The 13,051-nt window shown below is 35.0% G+C and overlaps 1 protein-coding gene across 2 annotated transcripts in view; it reads left to right on the plus strand.

Moving 5' to 3' along the window:
• Positions 1-13,051, plus strand: part of ZFPM2 (zinc finger protein, FOG family member 2) — a gene marked incomplete at its 5' end in the record, with an annotated part of 480,289 nt that overhangs the window by 33,284 nt on the left and 433,954 nt on the right. The gene's annotated exons all lie outside the window — the stretch shown is intronic.

Below are 13,051 nucleotides of genomic sequence, written 5' to 3' on the forward strand. Positions count from 1 at the left end.
AGATAATGTTGTTGATTAGAAGTGTAAATAATGAAATCTAGAATATTTAATAGGAAATAAATATTTCTTTATTCCCCAAATCAAATATTAATCTTCTTTAAAATGTATGTTCAGATTATTGCTGTGAAAAAGATGGGGAACCATTTTTCCCTTGAGATAAAGTGGTCCAATTTATATATAAAAGCAAAACTTACAATATTTAATTAATGGAGAAATTATTTAACCAAAATGATTGCAATTTCTCTAGGACCCAGCAGCCTCACCAGCCTTTGGGGAGCTTGTTAGAAATGCAAATTCCTGAACTCAACTCCAGACCTACTGATTCAGAACCTTGATTGGTGGATTTTAACAAGTCCTCCAGGTTGTTCTTACCTACAATGAAGTGAGTAAGCTGCTAATTTAGAGGACTTTTTATACTAAAGTTAATTATGGCTAACTGGTGCCTAATCTAAACTTTAGGCTTCTCACGTTTGGGACCGAGCCTTGGGTACAACATGGATGGTGTTGTGTTGATCTTGCACACTGCTGGATGGTTTAAATGTTCCTTCATAAAATAGCATTTTAATTTTGTGCCCATAGTAGACGCTTAGTTTAACAGCTTTTAAATTCCTAACTAAAATATGCTTGCTTCTTTCATTATATGCTTTAAAATGTGTTTTTTCTATATAGTAACAATCTCAATTATAACTTACATAATTACTAGGACAGTTTTTTTTTTAAACCCCTTCAGTGAATTTCATTAGAGATAATTAATGGCATTTATGATATTGGCAACACGTAAGCCCACACCATTTCAACGCTAAGGAAAGGCATGACTTTAATTTGTAAACAAGCCTAGGCAGTGCTCATTTTTTTGCATTTTGTTTTTCACTTCTTTTGATGTGACTTTAAAAAAACATCCAAAGTTCCCATTTTATCATCTTTCTTTTCCCTCATATACTGGCTATGCTGATATACTTGAGCAGATGACAATAAAAGTCAGGATTTGGCTTTCTAGTTATCTTTTCTCAGTCTCCATAAATATTGCCATAAAAAGCAGAGCTCAAATTGCGGTTAAGGTTTAATCTTGCACTGTTATAGAATGCCTTTTTGCTTATTGAAAAAATCTTTAAATGTTAATATTTAAACCTTATCTATCTGCCTACCTACCTACCTACCTACCTACCTACCTGATTATCTATACCAGTCAGTTACAGTTAGGGGAACTCATACAGATTATTTCACTCTGGAGAAGAGCATTAGTGTTGTTCAAATTTTGTTCAAATTGGGAAGAAATTTATTTATCTGGGGAAGATAAGTAGTATTAGTTGGGTTCTTGGTTTGAGTCACACTACTACCTAAGCAAACATGTAAATCTTCAAATATTATGGTTAATAATCTTTCACCTTCCTAACTTGGTCTTTTTCAAACTATTTTCTTGGACTGTCAAAATTCTGCTTTCCAGAAGGCTTTTCTAATTCTTCTGAAGGGACTCCTTCCTGTACTGTCATACTGTGCAGTGTGTGTGTCTTTCTCTCACCATAAATCCACTCTGGGCTCTGTTCAGATGTCACCTTACTGGAGAGGCCTCCCTGACCACCCCATATAGGATAGTGTCTCCTTCCTTTGTCAGTGGCTGTCACCTTACTCTGATTTATTTTTCTCCAAAGGACTTACCATCACCTGAACTATGTACTCCATGCAAGCAAGGACTTTGTTGTTGTTGTTGGATTGTTTTAAACAATCTATACGCAAGAACCAGGAATTATTTAGCGTTAATCTTCTTTCTCCCTCTTCTGAAGTGTAAGTTCCATTAGATCTGGGACTCTTACCGATTTCATTTCTTGCGATGCCTCCAGAACGTAGTACGGTGCCAAGCAATGGTAACCAACCAACAATAATTGGTGGATGGATAAATATGTAAGTGGACAGTAGCAGAAACAGTGGGTTTTGCAGGGTAGTGTGTTTGTGGTACTCATTTGCTACTTACTAGTCTTCATATTAAAGTCTTATATCAGAACTCCTATGTTAGCTGTCTTCATATTGCCCTTTAGGTGTTTATTTAAATTTTTTTAAAGGACCAGAGTTTCTACTAAATGTTAAATTCTGAAAAATTGTTTGTTTTCAGTTTCTACTATGTTTCATTTGAATTTTTAATACATTTTAAAGCATCAGTAAACTGTGACTTAATTATACAGGTATCATAAAGATTTGGTTGTGACAGTAGTCTGATGAGTATAACTGCCCACTTCCTGGACCATAATTGTCCAGGAAGTACCAGTAGTGGTACTTTAAGTAAACAAGTCTAAAAAAGTAAACCTCAGTGGAGAGCTGTCATGATAGGCTGGTCCAAATGCAGCAAACCACTTATGGATGCTAACTTTTTTACAGGAAGAAATGTGATTAAGATATGTTAAATGGAAATCTATACAAAACCAGTGAAATTGTTAAAATATTCAAATATGCCATATTGTAACAAGAAAACACTGCAATGCACTGAAATCAGCAGTAGAACAGCTGTGTTTTAAAGGACAGTACTTTGAATGTCACTTGACAATTTGCTTTCAATTAGAAGTAATTTACAGGAAGATGCCCACAAGCTAATCTTTACAGGATAATTAAGTTCCATTTTCTTTACTTTTAATTAAAAAGCAGAAAAGATTTAGCTGATCCATAAAAAATGTTCTGTTTAAACATTCATCAGACTTCACACTCTTTTTTTGTTATTTGTTGTAGCAGATGTTATCAAAAGTGCAGTCTGCTCTGTTTTAAACCCTGAGTATTTGGAAAATGAAACATGAGTTGCAGTAGGCATGTACTGGTGAGGTGTGATCATTTAACATCTGTATGTTCTAAGAGGATAAAACAAATACTGCTGTTCCGTTCCTTAATTGTGTTCCGTGTGATGCATTTAATTGTACAACAAAACCACATACATTAAAATGAGAAGCAGTGCAACTTTTGAATTTTAAACGTTATACTTAAACAAACCTTTAAGTGTTTTAAAGTGTCTGTAGATTCAAATGTAACTTGTTATTTTATTGTGATTTTAATGGTATAAAATGACACTGTATTTTAACATGAGAGTTTACTCATTGAAAAGATGGGAGATTTAAGGTGACCTTCTAAAGTCATTTAAAACTTTATTTCTTGTATTAACATAGTTTTTAGCATCACTGCTGTTTTCATGCGACAAAATAAAATATGTTGATGTTTGGAGCTTTGGTTCTATAAATCACTATTGGTCAGTGACATATATATGCACATAGGTGTGTGTATATATATATATATTATTTTTTAACTGATGAGAACTGAATAGTTGGATTTGTCATGCTTACTCTTGTATCATACTATATCTTGTATCATATGATGCTAAGGAGTTTTGCACTGAAAATTCTCCAGCCAAGAATTCTTTAATCCAGTATTTTGGTATTTGTTTTCCTATTCTTTTTTTGGCTGTTTAATCGATCTCTTCATGTTGGTAATAGTTTTGTTTTTTTTGAATCTAGAAGATTTCCATAACTTGAAAAAAAGTTGGGACACTATAGATCAGTATACATAAAATTTTTATAGTAATAATTTCATTCACTATGACTTTTGTCAAACAAGCTTGATTTTCAATTTTCTGGTCAGTGAGTACCTAAAATTTAAAGATGCTATTAAAGTTACCTATTTTTACTTACTTTTACTTTCTCATTTTATTTCTCTCTGTTTGAAGGAAAACTAGAAATAGCAAGAGAGCTTGCTCACAAGCCCATTTATTTATTTCCTTTTGCCATTTAGATTTATATATATAGGAAATATGCCCAAAGTCACTCTGACCAATACAGTTTAGGAGACTGCAAAATAAAATAAAGAAATGCAATTTATTTCAGCATATATTATAAATTTCAGGTAGGACCTTAATTATAATAATCACAATGCATTCATTTGAATGGAGTATGTGTTTGAACATGTAAATGTTATCAGGTTCTGTAATGAACTGGCAAAAATGTGTGCTTCTCTTATTGAAAGGATAACACTGGGAAAAGATTAAGCATGCCCTGTCTCCCTCCCTCTCTCTTTTCTTTTTGGTAACCAACACCTGGTTTGATTACATCTTTTTGAACTATACAAGCTATAATATAAACTCCTTACATGGAAGTTTTTATGAAAGGGAACTGTGACAAACTGTGCTTAAACTTTCCACTTTCAGAAGGATTCCACCTTTTTTTTGTCATTCCGTAATTCAGACTTACCTTAGTAAAGAATGAGGCAGTTTTGTTATTGTTCGAGAGAGAGCAGTGATTTCCCTTTGGTGCTTGGTTTTCAAGTTTATAACTGCTTTAGAAGAACAGGACAGTCTTATGTATTCCTGGTGCTCTGAGGAGTTATCAGCTGACCTTAGGTGTGTTTGCCTTGTTCATTGCACCTAAGGCATTGGCTTGTACATGATTGGTCCTCATTAAATATTTATTAAATGACTGAGTGGTCAACAGTAAAATTTAGACACAACTCCATTGTATTCCTTGTACACTTTTAGTGGATTCCTTCTCATTCCTTACTTTTTCTTTTTTGTAAGATCAAAAGGATCTCTGATCTAAGAACGTATAAGCGATTATGTTGTTTTTCACCTCCTCCAGGCCTGCACTTCTTATAAAGGTAGGTGCTGTGCATATTGAAACTATACATATAAACCAACATATCAGAGAAATAGATAAATATATATGTATATATACACACACACACATACACACATACATATGTATATATACATGCACACGCACACACGGAAATACCTTCCTAATTTCAGATAAAAAAGATGGATTCTTTTTCTTGTCCAAATTTAGTTATTTTCCTTGGCAGTTGTTATAGCTTATGATCTCTCCCACAAACACACAGTTGATTACTGTAATGCTTTTAGCTTTCATTACTTTACCCAATACGTTTGTATTTCTTGCCTGCATTTTCTAGAAATGGGTCTTGACTTTGCCTCTGTTTCTGCTTGTTACCACTTCACCCTTCTCCACACTCAAGTCTACCAGCTTGATCTTCCAAAAAGAATTTTCAACATGTTGTGATTGCTTAAAATCTTCTATGGCTCCCTATTACCTACTTCATTAAGTACAACTTCTTCTGCCTTGGTTTTAGGACTTTACATAATTTGTATTACTTTCCCTTTCTCAAATTATTTCTCCTATTCTCCAGCTCATACGGAGCCTCTGCTTCAGTGAGGCAGTAGGGCTCCTCCTACACCCCTCCCCTGCACACACACACATTCACTTCAAGTCCCTGCTTCTTGCTTTTGTTCGTAGAATGCCCTGCCTTTTCCCCTCCATCATCTGAATCTTTCTCATTGAAAAGGTGCATCCTCCAAGAAGCTTTCCAGTATTCTTCTAATCCATACTAATTACTCCTTTTTATATTTCTATTGCAATAATAGTGTCAGGCATTTTAAAACTTGTTTTCTATATTATATATATAAATATATATATTTATTTATGTTAGCTTTGTCTCCCTATGAAGAGTGCAAGCATTTTAAGGGCAGAAAAAGAAATAGTTCTTATGTCTCTTTTGCTTTTTTGTAGACCGTGTTTCATAGCATGGTGGTAAGCATTTATTTCATGTTTTGTTTGACTTTTAAAAACAGACTCTACATTAGAAATTCATAACTAGCTATATAAACATATTGGGGGAGATATTGAATAATATTTTCTCATATATTTTGAACAAGCTTTTTTGTTTTTTTCAAAGGCTTGGAAATTAGGTTTTATATTTGTTTCTAGAAAGATATTCTGCCACTTTGGAAAAAATATATTCTTTAAGAAAATAATTACCACTAGCCCGAAGATAGGCATAAATCATCAGGTTTTAAGAACTATCATTTTAGTTCTCAATAACTCATTTTGGAGCTAGTACGTTACTGAAAGGAAGGATGTGTAAGTCATCTATCTCCTTAACCATAGAGTGGTGGTGCCACCCTGCCACTGCCTCTTGCTGGGTTCATCAGCGCCTTTACATATTTGTAATTACCCTTCCATAAATAGTTTGAAACTTGACCATACCATTTTGCCACTCTATTAGAATGAGGCACAAGGTCCGAGTTAAAAGCAAAATCCTTAATGAATTTAACAAAATTAAGCAAAGAGCTTTAGGTTATAGGAGCAGAGTTAATGGATTCAGCTGTTCTTTACTCTCACTTCAGCCAACAAATTCTGTGTTCATTTTCCAGTTGTGAACCTCATTCAGTTAAAATGGAGTAAAAGTAATTTTGTGAAACTGTTATATCACCCATGGAGATAATTGGTGATAACCTAGTGTGTCACAAAACTCGAGCTAGAAAATCAGCATTTATGGGGTTGGTTTTAGTAACTATGTTGGGAAAGGATTTCAAGATTCATTTTTAATGCATATTTCTCAACTTTTGCTAGGGTTCTTTCATGTGACTTAGCTGTGACCAGAATTGGATTGTGATGGGGTCCTAGAATGCAGAGGGGGCCAATCCCAGAATCAGAGACAGTGCATGACAGTTTCTCAAAATGTGGTTGGTCCATGGACCAAAGCCATCAGCAATACCCAGAAGATGCTTAACAAAACAAATTTGTGGGCTCCACCCCAGACGACCAACACAGAATCTCTGTGGATGGAGCCCAGGAATCTGCAGAGTAACGAGCTCTCCAGTTGAACGTTATATTGATACTTGCTCAAGTATAAGAGTTAATGGTCTATGGAAGCCCAGAGGTCAGCTCATGCATTATCAGACAAACCCATCCTCCATATTTCAATTGAACAATCTATTTCTAGTGATTTTTCATCTCTTATTCATCATCATAAAATGCAGACAATTTGAATCAAGTTTTTTTTTCTAATATTGGTCACTTCACAATTTTCATCTGTATTCTGAAAGGTATTCTGAATTGATTCATCGGAACTGATTAAAATGTAAACTACAGAGCTAGATCACTATGATAAGCTGTGGAAATTTCACAGTCTTTTCTAAGAACAAATGAGTGTTTTGTTTATCTTTTTGTCCTTCCAGCCTAGCAGAAAATGAAAGCAACTGAAAACGACCTTTTTCTGGCCCAATTTTACCACTTAGGTTTGTTTCATTTTGGCATATGGCCTTGTTCTTTCAACATACAGGAAACTATCTGCAGAATGAGTCAGATTTCAGATTCTTTGAACAACTTGATCAGACGGATATTTTCCTGAAGGACAGAGGTTGTTGATCTCCATTACAATTAATTAACTGTTTTTACATATTTAGATGTTAAACAAGTGACATGGAGTTCTATATTAGTTATAATACAGGACTTTTAAAATAACTTGAACATTTCTTGAAATCTTTGTTTTCACAGTGTGCTACATATATATGCTAGTCTTATATTGATCTGTCTAGCAATATCACATAAATAATGTCATTAATTAATGTCATTTAAAAATATAGATTACATCAACTTTTACACTTACATAAACCCTTTTTGAAAAATGAACTTTCCTAGTAGTGCTTTATAGAAATTACAGGTTTATAATAGATTCTGTATGTGTGAATGTGTATGTGTTTATGATATTCTTAGAAATCCTACAATATATTGTAGAGGGTATAAAGATAATTTTTGGCATTGTCAATTTAGTATAACTTAGATGTGAGACACAATTACAACTTGCAAGGCATTGAGAAGTAAAATCATACTGGATATGAACTGTTAAGTACTTATTTAGGTAGAGGTAGAATTTACCCTGCCAGAATTTTTTCTTTATCTCCTTAAGTTGTATCATATTATGAGTTGACCATAATTATACTGGATCTGGGCTGACTGATCCTGATACTGGTGCTGTCTGTATTTTACATCTAACTGATTGTATTGAATTTGTGTTATGTCTGCTACATACTGAAAAGTTATAATGCCCTAGAGGGTTTTTACTATTAGTGATGCTCAGATACTGTGAGGATAGTAGGCTGTCCTCTTCATTTAGAAGGACTAAGATTTTAGCATGCTTCCTTTTTTGCTACATTTTGTTTATTATGTTCATTTATTTTAATTTTATTGACACTATTTAAATACCTGTCCATATCATAGTGCTAGGCTCTTGGAGGATGAAGAAGGCATACTATGTAAATGAAGCACAGTTCCTTTCCTCAAGATGACATTCCCCATGAGTGACTAAATGACAGTGTGCCCAAATATGGAAGTAGCAGTCTTAACTAACCTGTTTGTAACTTTGGCATTTTTGTGCCATTTAGTTTAAATTTGATAAATTTTATTGCTTGATTCCCAGAATTTTGCTGCAGAGTTCCCTGGGTTGGAAGTGGGGAGGGTAACCCCTAGATGGGAAGTCACAAATAAAAGTTTTGTTTTACTTTGTTTTCTTCTGGTTTAACTGTTGATTTTATTATCTAATGATATTTCCCAAAGCAGCCAGTTCTTTTTTTTTTTTTTTTTTAATTTTATTTTTTGCCCACGCGGCATGTGTGATCTTAGTTCCCTGACCAGGGATCAAACCCATGCCCCCTGCATTGGAAGCACAGAGTCTTAGCCACCGGACCACCAGGGAAGTCCCAAGGTAGCCCATTCTGTTTAGAGCTTCGGAGGGTGCTAAGAGACCTAACACAGGAGAAAGTACTCTTGGCCATTTTTTTTTTCTTTGCTTGTTTACTTTGTCAAGGGATTTATGAAAGTGCTCCAGGATGAATGTGTATCTCCAATCACATTTATATGGTTCTTTGAAAATCAGGCTTCTTGAATATTTCATGTTTACTAAAATACATTTTAGTATGTCTTTTAGGGTTTTAGGTCCTTGATGAAATTTTAAATTATGTTGTGTTTATTTCATCTGTGACACTAGTGGTGTCTTAAGTATTTTTTTCTTTATCTCTTTGGCTTACTAACTATATAGAAAACATTTTAATTTGCCCGGCATGGTTGGCCATACAATCAAATGTGCATTTTAAAAGATCATTTGATACAGTGGCTCTAAGGTGGAAGCATTGCCAAATTATTTGGTATAAAAATATTTGTGTAACATGTCTTCTTTGAACTTTACTTTTATTTTTTCAATGAAGGAAGGAATAAAGAAAATGAATATTTATTGGGTGCTCTTCCTGTACCGAGTATTATGCTATATGCTTTAATTCAGATTATCTCATATTGTCCTTATAATGACACTTCAAGTTAAGCTCTGAGAAATTAAGAACATGTGTGAGATTCAAACCCAGCACTGTCTAACTCCCAAAACAACAGTGTTTCTACCACGACATGTGGCCTCTTGCATGAGGCCATGTGCTAACATTTTGTGGAAGGTGCAGTAATCAATGGCTTCTAGTTCCTGCTTCTGAGACACTAACAAAGGGGTGGGAGAGACAGATAACTTTAGTAAAAACAAGACTTGTGGAATCCTAAGGAGCTGTGTGGGCCTTGTGTTCTGAGTGTATAGGAAGGAAGAAGACCCGTTGTCTAAGGTCAATTTTTCCCTCCTCTAATTTTCTCAAAATTGTTTTAAATAATGGATGGATAGGTATTGCTCGGTGTGTGGTTTACAGCTTATCTTGTCCGCTTGCATTTTTCTTGAAAACTGAGTTAAAATATTTTCTTTTTCAGAAAAAAAAAAAAAAGAGGAGGATACATAGTGGGCAAGAGATAGGCATAGTCAGAACCAATTCTATACACTGGTTTTAGCTTCAATCCAGAATTCTGACTCTAGATGGAGATTTTTATTTGTATGCTGTTTTTTCAAAATTTGGGGACACTTAAAATGCATTTTTTCCCTATATATATGAGCTCCATTTTACTAAGACAATCTTTATGGTATTAGTAGTATACAAGCAGTATTCCCCATATTTAAGACTCATTTGGAGCTTTCTTACTAGAGGGTTGAATAGATGGTTGCTAGATAAAGGCATCCATAAAATAATAATTAAGTGTATTTATAAAAAATAGCTTTTCATTTTGGTTTGTAACATATACTTGTAAATTTTTATAATGTTATGACATATCGTCTAGATTGGTTGATTGGGGGAGGGGAAAACAAATGTAATTCAGACAAGCAATAATTCCTAGGTCAAGAAATAGGGCAATTAAAAATGATTCATGGCAAGTAGGAGTGAGACATTTATATTCTGAAAATTAATTATGGGACTTTATTTAAATTATAATCAGGAAGAAAAGTTCAGGGAAAAGGGAGGTTCAGGGAAATTTTATATGTACTCATCTTGAGCACAAATTAGTAAAGATCTTAGATTCAACTAATGTGTCAGAGTCCATTAAAGAGATTGGAAAACCCTATTTCATTGTGACTAAACTGCCTGAAATTTTAATCTCCAAACTTATATGTAATTGTGATATATATAATTGTAATATAGAGATTGTGTCTGTTTTGATAAATCTATGTATATATCCATGATGCGAGATATAAAAGAGGTGGATACTTGATTTTACAGGGCTGACAAAGATGTGTTCTGTTGGCCAAAACAAATGGGAGAGCTCTTATAAAATCCTCAAATCTCTAAATTATAAAAAAGAAATTCTTTTATGACATTTAGACAGCAACTATCTCCAGCTGGGCAATCCACTTAATGTACGCATAGTACATCCTTAGAAGCTGGCTTTTAACTCTAAAGCTCCGAAGTTTCACAGCCGTGGTCTTTGGCCTTCTAAGGCTCTGATCATCACTGTCCTCCTGAACTCCCATTTAGTTTTTCCCTTTTTATCCTTTGGCTCACTCTTCCTTCCCCTCACTTCCCCATTAAACTTTTCAGGCCTGGGCCCTCCTATCTCAACTTGCTCTCAGCTCTCCAAACATATTTAGGACTCACCCAGATGAGCCCAGCCTAGTTCATGAGTGCTGGTATAAGGAAGGCCTTGGCCTGTCCCTTCCGATTTGTTAGGTATCAGGGCATTTGGCGTGTTTTCCGTGTGAGCTTTGGTAAACTCATGGGACAAAGCTAATATATGATAATTTTATTTTTTATTTTATTTATTTATTTATTGGCTGTGTTGGGTCTTCGTTGTGGTGCTCAGGCTTCTCATCGTGGTGGCTTCTCTTGTGGCAGAGCACGGGATCTAGGCACGTGGGCTTCAGTAGTTGTAGCACAAGGGCTCAGTAGTTGTGGCTCACGGACTTTGTGATTCCGTGGCATGTGGGATCTTCCGGGACCAGGGATCAAACCCGTGTCCCCTGCGTTGGCAGGTGGATTCTTAACCACTTAGCCACCAGGGAAGTTCCAAATATATGATAATTTTAGATTCAGTGATAGATAAGTAGGAGATCATTGGCCTTGCAATTTGCAATTCTGTTCTTCTCATGGCTAATATTAAAAATCTCATTTGAAGTTTGGTATGACAGTATAAAAGCAGAGTTTCAGATCTGAGGACTAGAAATCCTAGACTTAAATTGCTCAGAACATGTTTGCTAGAACCAGTTAAAACTCGTTCCAGTAGATGATGAACCTCTCTTAGGGTAGCACCTGTATAAGAAATGGAGCAAATTCCACGATCAGATATTTAATTTCAATGTTTAAAGTTGATGACGTCTGTAGAAGTGACCAGTATAGGTAATGGAATTTGGGGTTAAAAAGGATTCTCTTTGCCATAAAAAGCATTTTCAGCTATTCATCCAGTATGATCAACAAGCAGCAGTTAGCTTCAGATTTTTTGTTTATTTAACAAAATGTAGTGGTGGAGGTCTCCAAGTCAAACCATACTGGTTAAAAGAGGATAAAACTGATTTCTCTTTTAGTCCGTTCAGAATGGCCTCCTGAGGGGAAAGACTGATGAACTCCGCATGAAACACCTGACTCAGCTGCGTGGGTTCCGGCCTCTCGGTCTGTAGCAAGTTGGAGACTCCTCAGTTTCATTTGGGAACTTGTAAATGTAGGCACTTTTCAAGGGAACAACTTAATTTAATTCCTCCCTCCATTTAGTTTTCCATGCTGTTCAGAACCTCAGAGTTTTTTTGTAAAGATTGATGATTTCTAATACCCCAGTGATCATTTCAGCTTCTGTTAAAGCTTTGGTGTAAGACTGGCCCCGTCTTTATATATTTGTTGTTTAGTTAACTCACTCCTGCTGATGGATTAGTGGTTAAAGCCCAGTGTCTTGTTTGATAGCCTGTTTGATACTGGAATATCTCAAAACAGATGATCATGGTAACTCTGCAGAATGACGTAATGACTTGTGAAAACACTGAATTGATGTCAGTTGCCTTTTAATTGTGTGTGGAAGTTATGGCACGTTGCATAATTCAGTCCGCAGGCATGCTCCGCAATATTGAATTCCCCCTCAGACTCCCCATCCCTAATCGAGGGTAGTTTTCTTGTTAGGCAGTGAGAGATCTAGGAGTAAAGATTTCTAGATACTTACTAGACTCACTGGAGAGGCATCTGTTAACATAAGCATTTGTTTAGTTCCCACAAATGGTGTTAATTCTTTATTAAAGAGATGTTATGAAGAGATATTAAATCTCTACATGGAAAATAAGTTGGATAGATGTATCATACTGAGGATATTTTTATATTAAATTTCTGTAAGTTAGGAAAGTTGGATAAACATACAATAAGGAGAATTTTTTAAGGAGATGAGAGATAATTGCTGTGGTACTTATTATTAATGCTATCTAAATTAATCTAAGGCCTTGTGATTTTTACCTGCTGGTCATATACTCTTATCACTTTGAGCCTGATTAGAGTAATGTAGATGTCATAGGAATTGAAAAGTTAAACTGAAATATTCATGCTTGACTCTAAGTACTGGATATTTATACAAAGCAAATGGGAAGAGTACTGTTTTTTTCTTTATTTTATTCCTGAGTTTTTTCATTATGGAACTGCATACTCCATTAAGAATATGGCAACTCTCTTCCTCCACAATTCCTTTTCTCTCAACTTCCATTATTAAAATGACTGTATTTTGCCCTATCTAGAAGAATGTGGAATGTATAACTCCTCTTTCCCTTGTTCTAGTTTTTACTACTACTGTTGATAAATTTCAAGATGGGAAAGAGAAGAGTAGGTTTGGCTGAAATGAGAACTAGTCGGGGCAAGGCTTGATTTGAGCTCTGGTGAAGAAAGAAAACATTTCTGTAGAAAGGAAGTGCA

Source organism: Hyperoodon ampullatus (genome assembly GCF_949752795.1).
Source record: "Hyperoodon ampullatus genome assembly, chromosome: 17".
Lineage (NCBI taxonomy): Eukaryota > Metazoa > Chordata > Mammalia > Artiodactyla > Ziphiidae > Hyperoodon > Hyperoodon ampullatus.